The sequence below is a fragment of the Triticum aestivum genome, chromosome 4B (genome assembly GCF_018294505.1).
Source record: "Triticum aestivum cultivar Chinese Spring chromosome 4B, IWGSC CS RefSeq v2.1, whole genome shotgun sequence".
In the NCBI taxonomy this organism is placed as follows: domain Eukaryota; kingdom Viridiplantae; phylum Streptophyta; class Magnoliopsida; order Poales; family Poaceae; genus Triticum; species Triticum aestivum.
The window spans coordinates 19697196-19713749 of NC_057804.1; positions in this window are offsets into that span (position 1 = coordinate 19697196).

Below are 16554 nucleotides of genomic sequence, written 5' to 3' on the forward strand. Positions count from 1 at the left end.
TTTACCTTACTACTTCTTTTGTAGTTGCGGATGCTTGCAATAGGGGTTAATCATAAGTGGGAAGCTTATCCAATAAAGGGCAGTACCCAAGCACCGGTCCACCCACGTATCAAATTATCAAAGTAACGAACGCAAATCATATGAGTGTGATGAAAACTAGCTTGATGATAATTCCCATGTGTCCTCGGGAGCGCTTTTCTCATTATAAGAACTTGTCCAGGCTTGTCCTTTGCTACAAAAAGGATTGGGCCACCTTGCTGCACCTTATTTACTTTCATTGCTTGCTACCCGTTACAAATTATCTTATCACAAGACTATCTGTTACCTACAATTTCAGTGCAGAGAATACCTTACTGAAAACCGCTTGTCATTTCCTTATGCTCCTCGTTGGGTTCGACACTCTTACTTATCGAAAGGATTATGATAGATCCCCTACACTTGTGGTTCATCAAGACTCTTTTCTGGCGCCGTTGCCGGGGAGTTAAGCGCCTTTGGTGAGTGGAACTTGGTAAGGAAATATTTATATAGTGTGCTGAAATTTACTGTCACTTGTTACTATGGAAACTAATGAGGGCTTGTTCGGGGTATCTTCACCCTGACCAGTAGAGCGAATAGCTGCTCCTTAACCTACTGAACCTACTGAAAATGTTTGGTTTGAAATTCCTTCGGGTATGGTAGAGAAACTGCTAGCTAATCCCTTTGCGGGAGATGGAACGTTGCATCCCGATTTACACCTTATCTATGTGGATGAAGTTTGTGGATTATTTAAGCTTACAGGTATGCCCGATGATGTTATTAAGAAGAAGGTCTTCCCTTTATCTTTGAAGGTAGATGCATTGACATGGTATAGGCTATGCAATGATATGGGATCCTGGGATTATAAATGATTGAAATTGGAATTTCACCAGAAGTTCTATCCTATGCATCTTGTTTATCGTGATCATAATTATATATATAATTTTTGGCCTCGCGAAGGAGAAAGCATTGCTCAAGCTTGGGGGAGGCTTAAGTCAATGTTATATTCATGCCCCAATCATGAGCTCTCGAGAGAAATGATTATTCAAAACTTTTATGCTCGGCTTTCTCTCAACAATCACACCATGCTTGATACTTCTTGTGCTGGGTCTTTTATGATGAAGACCATTGAATTCAAATGGGATTTATTGGAAATAATTAAACGCAACTCTAAAGATTGGGATTCCGACGATGGTAAGGAGTCAGGTATGACACCTAAGTTTGATTGTGTTAAATCTTTTATGGATACCGATGCTTTTCGTGGATTTAGCACTAAATATGGACTTGACTCTGAGATAGTAGCTTCTTTATGTGAACCTTTTGCTACTCATGTTGATCTCCCTAAGGAGAAGTGGTTTAAATATAATCCTCCCATTGAATTAAAAGTAGTTGCACCTGTTACAGTTGAAGAAAAGACTATCACTTATAATGATCATATTATTCCTACTACTTATATTGAGAAACCACCTTTCCCTGTTAGGATAAAGGATCATGCTAAAGCTTCAACTATGGTTCATAAGAGTAATACTAGAACATATACACCTCCTGAGCAAATTAAAGTTGAACCTAGTATTGCTATGGTTAAAGATCTCTTGGCTGACAATATTGATAGGCATGTTATTTACTTCTGTGATGAAGTTGCTAGAATTGCTAGACCTGATACTAAGAATAAACATAGACCTATTGTAGGCATGCCTATTATTTTTGTTAAAATAGGAGATCATTGTTATCATGGCTTATGTGATATGGGTGCTAGTGCTAGTGCAATACCTCATTCCTTATACAAAGAAATTATGCATGATATTGCACCTGCTGAGATAGAAGAAATTGATGTTACAATTAAGCTTGCCAATAGAGATACTATTTCACCAGTTGGGATTGTTAGAGATGTTGAAGTCTTGTGTGGGAAAGTTAAATATCCTGTTAATTTTCTTGTTCTTGGTTCCTCACAAGATAGCTTTTATCCCATCATATTTGGTAGACCCTTCTTGAACACTGTTAATGCCTAGTAAGGATAGAACTCATTGCGAAAAGGATGTTGTTACAGTTGATTTAGGAGATATGTCTCATGAGTTTAATTTTGCTAAATTCATAGACAACCCCATGATAAAGAATTGCCTAGTAAGGATGAAATTATTGGTCTTGTTTCTACTGTCGTGCCTCCTACTGATCCGTTAGAACAATATTTGCTAGACCATGAAAATGATATGTTTATGAATGAAAGAAGGGAGATAGATGAAGTATTCTTTAAACAGGGACCTATTTTGAAACACAACTTGCCTGTTGAAATCCTAGGGGATCCTCCTCCACCCAAGGGTGATCCTGTATTTGAGCTTAAACCATTACCTGATACTCTTAAATATGCTTATCTTGATGAAAAGAAGATATATCCTATTATTATTAGTGCTAACCTTTTAGAGCAGGAAGAGGAAAGATTATTGAAAAATCTGAAGAAGCACCGCGTTGCCATTGGATATACTCTCGATGATCTTAAGGGCATTAGTCCCACTCTATGCCAACACAAAATAAAATTGGAAGAAGGCGCCAAACCAGTTATTGATCATCAACGACGGTTAAATCCTAAGATGAAAGAAGTGGTAAGAAAGGAAATACTAAAGCTCCTTAAGGCAGGTATAATTTATCCCATTGCTGATAGTCAGTGGGTAACTCCTGTCCACTGTGTTCCTAAGAAGGGAGGTATTACTATTGTTCCTAATGATAAAGATGAATTGATCCTACAAAGAATTATTACAGGTTATAGGATGGTAATTGATATCCGCAAATTAAATAAAGCTACTAAAAAGGATCATTACCCTTTACCTTTTATTGATCAAATGCTAGAAAGACTATCCAAACATACTCAGTTCTGCTTTCTAGATGGTTACTCTGGTTTCTCCCAAATACCTGTGTCAGCTGAGGATCAAGAAAAGTCCACTTTTACTTGCCCTTTCGGTACCTTTGCTTATAGACGTATGCCTTTTGGTTTATGTAATGCAACTGCTACTTTTCAAAGATGCATGGTGGCTATATTCTCTGACTTTTGTGAAAAGATTTGTGAGGTATTCATGGATGATTTCTCCGTTTATGGATCCTCTTTTGATGATTTCTTGAGCAACCTTGATCGAGTTTTGCAGAGATGTGAAGATACTAGTCTCGTCTTGAATTAGGAGAAGTGCCACTTTATGGTTAATGAAGGTATTGTCTTGGGGCATAAAATTTCTGAAAGAGGTATTGAAGTTGATAAAGCTAAGATTGATGCTATTGAAAAGATGTCGTGTCCCAAGGACATTAAAGGTATAAGAAGTTTACTTGGTCATGCCGGTTTTTATAGGAGGTTCATTAAGGACTTTTCTAAAATTTCTAGGCCTTTGACTAATCTATTGCAAAAATATATTCCTTTTGTCTTTGATGATGATTGTGTAGAAGCATTTGAAATACTTAAGAAAGCTTTGATTTCTACACCTATTGTTCAGCCACCTGATTGGAACTTACCCTTTGAAATTATGTGTGATGCTAGTGATTATGTTGTAGGTGCTCTTCTAGGGCAAAGAGTTGATAAGAAACTAAATGTTATTCAATATGCTAGTAAAACTCTAGACAGTGCTTAGAGAAATTATGCTACTACTGAAAAAGAATTCTTAGCAGTTGTATTTGCTTGTGATAAGTTCAGACCTTATATTGTTGATTCTAAAGTAACTATTCACACTGATCATGCTGCTATTAAATATCTTATGGAAAAGAAAGATGCTAAACCTAGACTTATTAGATGGGTTCTCTTGCTACAAGAATTTGATTTGCATATTATTGATAGAAAGGGAGCTGAGAACCCTGTTGCAGACAACTTGTCTAGGTTAGAGAATGTTCTTGATGACCCACTACCTATTAATAATAGCTTTCTCATGAACAATTAGCTGTCATAAATGCTTCTCGTACTGCGCCATGGTATGCTGATTATGCTAATTACATTGTTGCTAAATTCAGACCACCTAGTTTCACATGCTAGCAAAAGAAAAAGTTCTTCTATGATTTAAGGCATTACTTCTGGGATGACCCACACCTTTATAAAGGAGTAGATGGTGTTATTAGATGTTGTGTACCTAAGCATGAACAGGAACAGATCATATGCAAGTGTCACTCCGAAGCATATGGAGGACACCACGCTGGAGATAGAACTACACATAAAGTATTGCAATCCGGTTTTTATTGGCCTACTCTCTTCAAAGATGCCCGTAAGTTTGTCTTGTCTTGTGATGAATGTCAAAGAATTGGTAATATTAGTAGACGTCAAGAAATGCCTATGAATTATTCTCTTGTTATTAAACCATTTGATGTTTGGGGCTTTGATTATATGGGACCATTTCCTGCCTCTAATGCGTATACACATATTTTAGTTGATGTTGGTTATGTTACTAAGTGGGTAGAAGCTATTCCAACTAGTAGTGCTGATCATACCACTTCTATTAAGATGCTTAAAGAAGTTATTTTTCCGAGGTTTGGAGTCCCTAGATACTTAATGACTGATGGTGGTTCACATTTTATTCATGGTGCTTTTCGTAAAATGCTTGCTAAGTATGATGTTAATCATAGAATTGCATCTCCATATCACCCACAGTCTAGTGGTCAAGTAGAATTGAGTAACAGAGAACTCAAATTAATTTTGCAAAAGACTGTTATTAGATCTAGAAAGAATTGGTCCAAGAAACTTGATGATGCATTATGGGCTTATAGAACTGCATATAAAAATCCTATGGGTATGTCTACATATAAAATGGTTTATGGGAAAGCATGCCACTTACCTCTCGAACTTGAACATAAGGCATATTGGGCCATTAAAGAGCTCAACTATGATTTGAAACTTGCCGGTGAGAAGAGGTTATTTGACATTAGCTCACTTGATGAATGGAGAACCCAAGCCTATGAGAATGCCAAGCTATTTAAAGAAAAAGTTAAAAGATGGCATGACAAAAGGATACAAAAGCGTGAGTTTAACATAGGTGATTATGTTTTACTTTTCAACTCTCGTTTAAGATTTTTTGCAGGAAAACTTCTCTCTAAATGGGAAGGCCCTTACATTATCGAGGAGGTCTATCGTTCCGGCGCCATAAAAATCAACAACTTAGAAGGTACAAATCCGAAGGTGGTGAACGGTCAAAGAATCAAACATTATATCTCAGGTAATCATATAAATGTTGAAACTAATGTTATTGAAACCGTAACCCCGAAGGAATACATAAGGGACACTTTCCAGAACGTTTCAGACTCTGAAAAGGAATAGGTATGTGGTACAGTAAGTAAACCGACTCCAAAACAATTCTAATAGCAATTTTTCTCCATTTTGGAATCTTTAAGAAAATAGGAAAATAAGAAGTAGTTCGGGAAGGACACGAGTCGTCCACGAGGGTGTAGGGCGCACCCCCTGCCTCGTGGGCACCTCATGTGCTCTCTGGACTCTGTTTTCTTGCACGATACTTCTTTTGGTCGGTAAAAATTCATTATATAATCTCCGAAGGTTTTGACCACCGTATCACGCAAATATCCTTTGTTTTTGTTTCGAGCTGTTCTGCCGCAGATTTAGAGCAAGATGTCTTCTCAAGAGTCAGTCGGGGAGAGTCGAGTGTCTCACCCGACGCCAGGTCCATGAGCAAACAACGATGCTTATCACTTTGGGCCATCAATGGGGGATGAGATGGAGGCCGGCTTAAAAAGGATAGGTGCCATGGAGGAGGATCAAGAAGTTACCTCTTGCTTCCAAGCCGGATTCACGATGGGGGAACTACAGAGCTCAGCCATTCCAAACTCGGTCATCCCTTCCAATGTTAAATTTCTTTCTTATGAAAATATGAAAAAGAGTGTCACTTGTTCTCCAGCAGCTTTGCAACATCCTTGGGTGAAAGGAGCTTTAGCCGTCATGGGCAAGCTCCGTAAGGAAAATATGGACCTCAAGCAACAAGTCAATAAGCTCAAGGAGGAGAATCGTATCTTGAGAGGCATCATCGCCAAGAAGATCACATCACCAACACTTAAGAAGGAGACATAATCACTTGGGGATGGGCACTCTCCTTGGCAGCTGCCAAGCTTGGGGGAGGTGCCCTGGTATCTTATCACCATCACACTCCTATCTTTACTGTTTTCCTTAGTTCGATCCTTTTGGTAATATCTTGATCTAGTAGAATAAAGTTTTGGTATGAATTAGTTTGAGTTTTGCTTTGTGATCCCTTTGTGTAATCGAGTTCGTGAGCTATATATAATAAAGATTAGTGTTGAGTCAAGGGCTTTGCTATCTTGCTATGATCTTGAGAAAATAGAAAGAATAAAAAGAAATAAAAGAGATCATATTGATCTTATGGATAGTAATGACTTCACATATAGAGAGTATGATGATTAAAAGTTGTTGAGAGTTGGCAAACGTAGTCTTGGTCATCGTTGCAATTAATAGGAAGTAATAAAGAAAGAGAGTTTCCCACATATAAATACACTATATTGGACATCTTTTATGATTGTGAGCACTCATTAAAGTATGGCATGCTAAAGAGTTGATGTTGGACAAGGAAGACAACGTAATGGGTTATGTTTTCCCATATCTCAGTTAAAGTATATTGTCATGGATCGTCCAACATGTTGAGCTTGCCTTTCCCCCTCATGCTAGCCAAATTCCTTGCACCAAGTAGAGATACTACTTATGCTTCCAAATATCCTTAAACCCGGTTTTGCCATGAGAGTCCACCATACCTACCTATGGATTGAGTAAGATCCTTCAAGTAAGTTGTCATGTTGCATGCAATAAAAATTGCTCTCTAAATATGTATGACTTATTAGTGCGGAGAAAGTAAGCTTTATACGATCGTGTGTTATGGAAGTAATAAAAGCGACAGACTGCATAATAAAGGTTCATATCACAAGTGGCAATATAAAGTGACGTTCTTTTGCATTAAGATTTCGTGCATCCAACCCAAAAAGCACATGACAACCTCTGCTTCCCTCTGCGAAGGGCCTATCTTTTACTTTATGTCTTATACCTTATTCAAGTGTGAAGGTGATCTTCACCTTCACCTTTCCCTTTTTCATTTTATCCTTTGGCAAGCACCTCGTGTTGGAAAGATCCTGATATATATATATCCACTTGGATGTAAGTTAGCATGAACTATTGTTGTTGACATTACCCTTGAGGTAAAAGGTTGGGATGCAACACAATAAGCCCCTATCTTTCTCTTTGTCCGATTAAAACTCCATAACCATAAGTATTGCGTGAGTGTTAGCAATTGTGAAAGACTAAATGATAGTTGAGTATGTGGACTTGCTGAAAAGCTCTATTATTGAATCTTTCTGATGTCATGATAATTGCAATTGCTTCAATGACTGAGATTATAGTTTGTTAGTTCTCAATGAAGTTTCTGAATCATACTTGACCTTGTGAATAGATTGTTACTTGACCATAAGAAATCATATGACAATATATATATATATATATATGTTGTTATAAGAATGATCATGATGCCCTCATGTCCGTATTTTATTTTTATCGACACTTCTATCTCTAAACATGTGGACATATTTTTCGATATCGGCTTTCGCTTGAGGACAAGCGAGGTCTAAGCTTGGGGGAGTTGATACGTCCATTTTGCATCATGATTTTATATCGATATTTATTTTATTATAGACTGTTATTACACGTTATGTCACAATACTTATGGCTATTCTCTCTTATTTTACAAGGTTTACATGAAGAGGGAGAATGCCGGCAGCTGGGATTCTGGCTAGAAAAGGAGCAAATACTGGAGACCTATTCTGCACAGCTCAAAAAGTCCTGAAACTCCACAAAAGTCATTTTGGGAATTAATAAAAAATATCCAGCGGAAGAAATACATGAGAGGGGCCACCCACCACCCACGAGGGTGGGGGGCGCACCCTACCCCCCTGGGCGCGCCCCCCTACCTTGTGGGCCACCTGGCAGCCCTCCGGTGCCCATCTTCTGCTATATGAGGTCTCTTACCCTGGAAAAAATCATAAGCAAGCTCATGGGACGAACCTTGGCGGAACCAATCTAGGGCTCCGACGGAGCTTTTCTGCCGGTGAAACTTCCCTCCCGGAGGGGGAAATCATCACCATCATCATCACCAACGATCCTCTCATCAGGAGGGGGTCAATATCCATCAACATCTTTACCAGCACCATCTCCTCTCAAACCCTAGTTCATCTCTTGTATCAAATCTTTGTACCAAAACCTCAGATTGGTACATGTGGGTTGCTAGTAGTGTTGATTACTCCTTGTAGTTGATGCTAGTTGGTTTATTTGGTGGAAGATCATATGTTTAGATCCTTAATGCATATTAATACCCCTCTGATCATGAACATGAATATGCTTTGTGAGTAGTTACGTTTGTTCCTGAGGACATGGGTGAAGTCTTGCTATTAGTAGTCATGTGAATTTGGTATTCGTTCGATATTTTGATGAGATGTATGTTGTCTCTCCTTTAGTGGTGTTGTGTGAACGTCGACTACATGACACTTCACCATTATTTGGGCCTAGAGGAAGGCATTGGGAAGTAATAAGTAGATGATGGGTTGCTAGAGTGACAGAAGCTTAAACCCTAGTTTATGCGTTGCTTCGTAATGGGCTGATTTGGATCCACTTGTTTCATGCTATGGTTAGGTTTACCTTAATACTTTTTTTATAGTTGCGGATGCTTGCAATAGGGGTTAATCATAAGTGGGATGCTTGTCCAAGAAAGGGCAGTACCCAAGCACCGGTCCACCGACATGTCAAATTATCAAAGTAACGAACGCGAATCATATGAGTGATGAAAACTAGCTTGACGATAATTCCCATGTGTCCTCGGGAGCGCTTTTCTCATTATAAGAACTTGTCCAAGCTTGTCCTTTGCTACAAAAAGGATTGGGCCACCTTGATGCACCTTATTTACTTTCATTGCTTGCTACCCGTTACAAATTATCTTATCACAAAACTACCTGTTACCTACAATTTCAGTGCTTGCAGAGAATACCTTACTGAAAACCGCTTGTCATTTCCTTCTACTCCTCGTTGGGTTCGACACTCTTACTTATCGAAAGGACTACAATAGATCCCCTACACTTGTGGGTCATCACCATGCAACGGATGCACTAGAGCTATAAGTGTATGAAAGCTTAACAAAAGAAACTAAGTGGGTGTGCATCCAACTTGCTTGCTCACGAAGACCTATGGAATTTTGAGGAAGCCCATCATTGGAATATACAAGCCAAGTTCTATAATGAAAAATTCCCACTAGTATATGAAAGTGACAACATAGGATACTCTCTATCATGAAGATCATAGTGCTACTTTGAAGCACAAGTGTGGGAAAGGATAGTAACATTGTCCCTTCTCTCTTTTTCTCTCATTTTTTTTATTTTGGTGGGCTTCTTTGGCCTCTTTTTTTATTTGGGATTCTTTGGCCTCTTTTATTTTTCATAAAGTCTGAAGTCTCATCCCGACTTGTGGGGGAATCATAGTCTCCATCATCCTTTCCTCACTTGGGACAATGCTCTAATAATGAAGATCATCACACTTTTATTTACTTACAACTCAAGAATTACAACTCAATACTTAGAACAAAATATGACTCTATGTGGATGCCTTCGGTGGTGTACCGAGATATGCAATGAATCAAGAGTGACATGTATGAAATAATTATAAAGGTGGCTTTGCCACAAATATGATGTCAACTACATGATCATACAAAAGCAATATGACAATGATGGAGCATGTCATAATAAACGAAACGGTGGAAAGTTGCATGGAAATATATCTCAGAATGGCTATGGAAATGACATAATAGGTAGGTATGGTGGCTTTTTTGAGGAAGGTATATGGTGGGTGTATGATACCGGCGAAGGGTGTGCGGTATTAGAGAGGCTAGCAATGGTGGAAGGGTGAGAGTGCGTATAATCCATGGACTCAACATTAGTCATAAAGAACTCACATACTTATTGCAAAAATCTATTAGTTATCGAAATGAAGTACTAAGCGCATGCTCCTAGGGGGGTAGATTGGTAGGAAAAGACCATCGCTCGTCCCCGACCGCCACTCATAAGGAAGACAATCAATAAATAAATCATGCTTCGACTTCATCACATAACGGTTCACCATACGTGCATGCTACGGGAATCACAAACTTTAGAACAAGTATTTCTCAAATTCACAACTACTCAACTAGTATGACTCTAATATTACCACCCTCATATCTCAAAACAATCATCAAGTATCAAACTTCTCATAGTATTCAATGCACTTTATATGATAGTTTTTATTATACCTATCTTGGATGCCCATCATATTAGGACCAATTTTATAACCAAAGCAAATACCATGCTGTTCTAGAAGACTCTCAAAATAATATAAGTGAAGCATGAGAGATCAAATAAAACCACCACCGTGCTCTAAAAAGGTATAAGTGAAGCACTAGAGCAAAAGACAAACTACTCCAAAAGATATAAGTGAAGATCAATGAGTAGTCAAATAATTATGCAACTATGTGAAGACTCTCTAACATTTAAGAATTTCAGATCTTGGTATTCTATTCAAACAGCGAGCAAAACAAAACAAAATGACATTTCAAGGATAGCACACATCATGTGAATAAGCAAAAACTTAGGTTCAACCGATACTAACCGATAATTGTTGAAGAAGAAAGGTGGGATGCCTACCGGGGCATCCCCAAGCTTGGATGCTTGAGACTTCTTGAAATATTATCTTGGGGTTCCTTGGGCATCCCCAAGCTTGAGCTTTTGTGTCTCCTTAATTCTTTTATATCTCGGTTTCCTAAATCTCGAAAGCTTCATCCACTCCAAACTCAACAACAACTCATGAGATAAGTTAGTATAAACCAATGCAAAAACCTTATCATTTTATACTGTAACAAATCACAAAAATTATTATTCAACATTGCATACTAAATGTCTCTGCATATTTAATACTCCTATCCTCAAATAGAATCATTAAACAAGCAAACATATGCAAACAATGCAAACATAACAGCAATCTGCCAAAACAGTATAGTCTGTAAAGAATGCAAGATTCATCATACTTCCCTAAATCCAAAAATTATGAGAAAAATACTAAACTGTAGAAGATTTATCAGAGCTCAATATGCAAAAAGTTTCAATATTATATCATTCTCTGACTTTTCTAGGTAATTTTTGCAACAGCGGTAAACTTTCTGTTTTCAAACAGCAACATGTATACATGCAAAATAAGCATGGTAAAGGCTATTCTTGACATTTTTATTGAAAATATAGATGCAAATCATTATTCTAAATAACAGCAAGCAAATACTAACAAAAGAAAATGACGCTCCAAGCAAAACACATATCATGTGGTGAATAAAAATATAGCTCCAAGTAAAGTTACCGATGAACAAAGACGAAAGAGGGGATGCCTTCCGGGGCATCCCCAAGCTTAGGCTCTTGGTTGTACTTGAATATTACCTTGGGGTGCCTTGGGAATCCCCAAGCTTAGGCTCTTGCCACTCCATATTCCATAGTCCATCGAATCTTTACCCAAAACTTGAAAACTTCACAACACAAAACTCAACACAAAACTCGTGAGCTCCGTTAGTATAAGAGAATAAATCACCACTTAGGTACTGTTGTGAACTCATTCTAAATTCATATTGGTGTAATATATACTGTATTCCAACTTCTCTATGGTTCATACCCTCCGATACTACTCATAGATTCATCAAAATAAGCAAACAACACAATGAAAACAGAATCTGTCAAAAATAGAACAGTCTGAAGTAATCTATATCATTCGAATACTTCTGTAACTCCAAAAATTCTGAAATAAATTTGTGGACCTGAGGAATTTGTCTACTAATAATCTGCAAAAAGAATCAACCTAAAATCACTCTCCAGTAAAAAAAAGGCAGCTAATCTCGTGAGCGCAAAAGTTTCTGTTTTTTTACAACAAGATCGCATAGACTTCACCCAAGTCTTCCCAAAGGTTCTACTTGACACAAACACTAATTAAGACATAAAACCACATCTAACCAGAGGCTAGATGAATTATTTATTACTAAACATGAACAAAAAGCAAGGAACAAAAGTAAAATTGGGTTGCCTCCCAACAAGCGCTAACGCTTAACGCCCCTAGCTAGGCATGATAATTTCAATGATGCTCACATAAAAGATAAGAATTGAAACATAAAGAGAGCATCATGAAGAATATGACTAGAACATTTAAGTCTAACCCACTTCCTATGCATAGGTATTTTGTGAGCAAACAACTTATGGGAACAATAATCAACTAGCATAGGAAGGCAAAACAAGCATAGCTTCAAGATTTTCAACACATAGAGAGGAAACTTGATATTATTGCAATTCCTACAAGCATATATTCCTCCTTCATAATAATTTTCAGTAGCATAATGAATGAATTCAACAATATAACCATTACATAAAGCATTCTTTTCATGATCTACAAGCATAGAATTTTTATTACTCTCCTCATAAGCAAATTTCTTCTCATGAATAATAGTGGAAGCAGACTCAACAAAATAACTATCATGTGAGGCATAATCCGATTGAAAATTAAAATCATGATGACAAGTTTCATGGTTATCTTTATTCTTTATAGCATATGTGCCATCACAATAATCATCATAAATAGGAGGCATGCTTTCATCATAATATATTTTCTCATCAAAACTAGGGGACTAAAAATATCATCTTGATAAAACATAGCATCCCCAAGCTTGTGGCTTTGCATATCATTAGCATCATGGATATTCAAAGAATTCATACTAACAAGATTGCAATCATGCTCATCATTCAAAGATTTAGTGCCAAACATTTTTAATGCATTCTTCCTCTAGCAATTGAGCACAATTATCGGAATCCTTATTTTCATGGAAGACATTAAAAAGATGAAGCATATGATGCACCCTCAATTCCATTTTTTGTATTTTTATAGACTAAACTAGTGATAAAACAAGAAACAAAAAGATACGATTGCAAGATCTAAATATATACCTTCAAGCACTCACCTCCCCGGCAACGGTGCCAGAAAATAGCTTGATGTCTGCTACGCAACCTTCTTCTTATAGACGTTGTTGGGCCTCCAAGTGCAGAGGTTTGTAGGACAGTAGCAAATTTCCCTCAAGTGGTTGACCTAAGGTTTATCAATCTGTGGGAGGCGTAGGATGAAGATGGTTTCTCTCAAGCAACCCTGCAACCAAATAACAAAAAGTCTCTTGTGTCCCCAACACACCCAATACAATGGTAAATTGTATAGGTGCACTAGTTCGGCGAAGAGATGGTGATACAAGTGCAATATGGATGGTAGATATAGGTTTTTGTAATCTGAAAATATAAAAACAGCAAGGTAGCAAGTGGTAGAAGTGAGCGTAAACGGTATTGCAATGCTAGGAAACAAGGCCTAAGGTTCATACTTTCACTAGTGTAAGTTCTCTGAACAATAATTACATAACTGGATCATATAACTATCCCTCAACATGCAACAAAGAGTCACTCCAAAGTCACTAATAGCGGAGAACAAACGAAGAGATTATTGTAGGGTACGAAACCACCTCAAAGTTATCCTTTCTGATTGATCTATTCAAGAGTCTGTAGTAAAATAACATGAAGCTATTCTTTCTGTTCGATCTATCATAGAGTTTGTACTAGAATAACACCTTAAGACACAAATCAACCAAAACCCTAATGTCACCTAGACACTCCAATATCACCTCAAGTATCCGTGGGCATGATTATATGATATGTATCACACAATCTCAGATTCATCTATTCAACCAACACAAAGTACTTCAAAAAGTGCCCCAAAGTTTCTACCGAAGAGTCAAGACGAAAACGTGTGCCAACCCATATGCATAAGTTCACAAGGTCACTGAACCCGCAAGTTAATCACCAAAACATACATCAAGTAGGTCACGTGAATATCCCATTGTCACCACATATAAGCACACGTAAGACATATATCAAGTGTTCTCAAATCCTTAAAGACTCAATCCGATAAGATAACTTCAAAGGGAAAACTCAATCCATTACAAGAGAGTAGAGGGGGAGAAACATCATAAGATCCAACTATAATAGCAAAGCTCGCGATACATAAAGATCGTGTCAAATCAAGAACACGAGAGAGAGAGAGAGAGAGAGAGAGATCAAACACATAGCTACTGGTACATACCCTCAGCCCCGAGGGTGAACTACTCCCTCCTCGTCATGGAGAGCGTCGGGGTGATGAACATGGCCACCGGTGAGGGATCCCCCCTCCGGTAGGGTGCCGGAACAGGGTCCTGATTGGTTTTTGGTGGCTACAGAGGCTTGCAGCAGCGGAACTCCCGATTGTGCTCCTGGATGTTTTCTGGGTATATGCATATATACATATACATATACACACACACATATATATATATATATATATAGGCGAAAGAAGTCGGTCAGGGAGCCACATGGGGCCCACGAGGGTGGGGGCACGCTTAGGGGGTAGGGTGCGCCCTGGACCCTCGTGGCTTCCTCGAAGCTTCCCTGACGTCTACTCCAAGTCTCCTGGATTGCGTTTGTTCCAAAAATAACTCTTCCGAAGGTTTCATTCCGTTTGGACTCCGTTTGATATTTCATTTCTTCGAAACACTGAAATAGGCAAGAAAACAACAATTTGGGCCGATCCTCCGGTTAGTAGGTTAGTCCCAAAAATGATATAAAAGTGTTTAGTAAATCCCATAAACATCCAAAACAGGTAATATAATAGCATGGAAAAATCAAAAATTATAGATTTGTTGGAGACGTATCAGGGGAGAGGCCATGAGGCACCGCAAGTAGAACGGAATCCTACTTGGGCTACTCCCAAGCCGCGCCCCCTCCCTACCATATATATCAGAGGGGAAGGAAAGAGGGGGAAGGGGGAAGGAAGGCGAAAGTACCATTCTACACCCAGGAGCAAATGCTCCTGGTGTGAACAGTAAAATCAAAAAAATAGAAAAAAATTCAAAAAATTCTGAATTTTTTTGTGACATACTTTCACAAGTGTTTCTTGTGCCTGAAAATTTTCATCACGAAATCACATTCGTGGAAGTCGTGCCGAAAAAACAAAACTAGAGCTCCAAAATGCTTTTGTAAGTGACATTTTCTGAGCATCGATTTTGTTTTTTACCACACCTTCCACCAATGTGATTTCGCGATGAAATTTTACATGCACAACAAACATTTGTATAAGTATACCACAAAAAAATTCAGAACTTTTTGACATTTTTTTGAATTTTTTTATTTTACTGTTCACACCAGGAGCATTTGCTCCTGGGTGTAGAAACTCCACGTCCGAATGAAGGGGGAATCCTATTCCCTTTCTTTCCTTTCCTCCTTCCCCTTTCCTTCTCCACCTTGGTCAGCCCATATGGGGTGCGCACCAGCCCCTTGTGGCTGGTGTGTTTACCCTCTTGGCCCATAAGGCCCATATCTTTTGTCGTGGGTGCCCGAAACCCCTTTTGGTGATCCGATATGTACCCGGTACCCTCCGAAACACTTCCGGTGTCCGAATATCATCGTTCTACATATCAATATTTACCGCTCGACCATTTCAAGACTCCTCATCATGTCTGTGATCACATTCGAGACTTCGAACAACATTCGGTCACCAAATCATATAACTCATATAACACTATATCGTCAACGAACGTTAAGTGTGCGGACCCTACGGGTTCGAGAACTATGTAGACATGACCGAGACACCTCTCTGGTCAATAACCAATAGTGGAACATGGATGCTCATATTGGATCCTACATATTCTATGAAGATATTTATCGGTCGAACCGTTATGACAACATATGTAATTCCGTTTGTCTATCGGTATGTTACTTGCCCGAGATTCGATCGTCGGTATCTTCATACCTAGTTCAATCTTGTTACTGTCAAGTCTCTTTACTCGTTCTGTAAGACATCATCCTGCAACTAACTCATTAGTCACTTTGCTTGCAAGGCTTCTTATGATGTGTATTACCGAGAGGGCCCAGAGATACCTCTCTGATACTTGGAGTGACAAATCCTAATCTCGATCTATGCCAACTCAACAAACACCTTTAGAGATACCTATAGAGCATCTTTATGATCACCTAGTTACGTTGTGATGTTTGATAGCACACAAGGTATTCCTATGGTATCCGGGAGTTGCATAACCTCATAGTCGAAGGAATAAGTATTTGACATGAAGAAAGCAATAGCAATAAACTGAACGATCATTATGCTAAGCTAATGGGTGGGTCTTGTCCATCACATCATTCTCCTAATGATGTGATCCAGTTATCAAATTACAACACACGTTCATGGTTAGGAAACCTTAACCATCTTTGATCAACGAGCTAGTCAAGTAGAGGCTCATCAGGGACACAATGTTTGTCTATGTATTCACACGTGTATTTAGGTTTCCGATCAATACAATTCTAGCATGAATAATAAACATTTATCATGAATAAGGAAATATAAAATAACAACTTTATTATTGCCTCTAGGGCATATTTCCTTCACCCACACACAATGGGCCAAGAAAG